This window comes from Ceratina calcarata, unplaced genomic scaffold (genome assembly GCF_001652005.2).
Source record: "Ceratina calcarata isolate Rehan_Ccalc_2016 unplaced genomic scaffold, ASM165200v1 scaffold6109, whole genome shotgun sequence".
NCBI lineage: Eukaryota > Metazoa > Arthropoda > Insecta > Hymenoptera > Apidae > Ceratina > Ceratina calcarata.
The window spans coordinates 1-819 of record NW_017177353.1 but is presented as its reverse complement, the minus strand read 5'-3'; the positions used below and the strand labels follow the sequence as shown (position 1 = coordinate 819).

The window sequence follows — 819 nt, the reverse complement described above, 5'->3', positions numbered from 1 at the left end:
TAAATACACTATATAAATTGTTGATATCTAAAAGTGTAAAAAGATTGTGAAAAAAATTCCTTTGCCTCCTGTGAGGATTGAACTCACGACCCCTGGTTTACGAGACCAGTGCTCTACCACTGAGCTAAAGAGGCGCTCTTGATATCCTTACTGTTCGAACTGGAGATAATAATGAAATTCGATTTCACGATATAAAATTTCAAATACGTATTCAGTTACATCATTTAAAAAAGTATATACACTATAAAAGCATGAGTATGGTAGAAGGAATGCAAGATACAATTTCTAATATCTTTTAAGTGGTCAAGGGTCGTGAGTCATACAAAACACCGTAAATAGCACAAAATAATTATCAAAAATATGAAACATTGGTTATTAAAATATATAAATCGTAACAATGACAATATCATAATAATTATACTAAAAATATCGATAAAATCCCACGAGTGAATCAAGGTTCCTAAAAATTGAAAACGCACATATGTTGGGTCAAGCTTAAAACCTTCAATAAATAATGAAATATAATTAAAACACTTTCGTTTCGAGGACTCGTAGCGCGGCTATAATAGAAACAACTAGCATTGCGTTATTTAAACGTTGCGTTTACACAAGGGAATTACTTGAACTTTGAGCGAAACTTACTTGGTTTCATCCAGGAAGACGGCTTCCAGCACGCGTGCGGCGTAGTGCAAATTTCGTTGGAGCAGTTCTGCGGATATTTCGCCATGTTGTAACTGCCTGAGCAGGCACCTGAGCCTGTAAACATACAATTGATCATCATAATGATGCATGAAATTGAACACGAAGGACAAAGTGAAG

General features: G+C 34.9%; 1 non-coding gene across 1 annotated transcript; it reads right to left on the bottom strand.

Annotated features, from left to right (window-relative positions):
• Positions 1-62: 62 nt before the first annotated feature.
• TRNAT-CGU (transfer RNA threonine (anticodon CGU)) lies at positions 63-134 on the bottom strand. Its single transcript has one exon. It is a non-coding gene; the product is annotated as a tRNA-Thr (tRNA).
• Between the last annotated feature and the right edge of the window lie 685 nt (positions 135-819).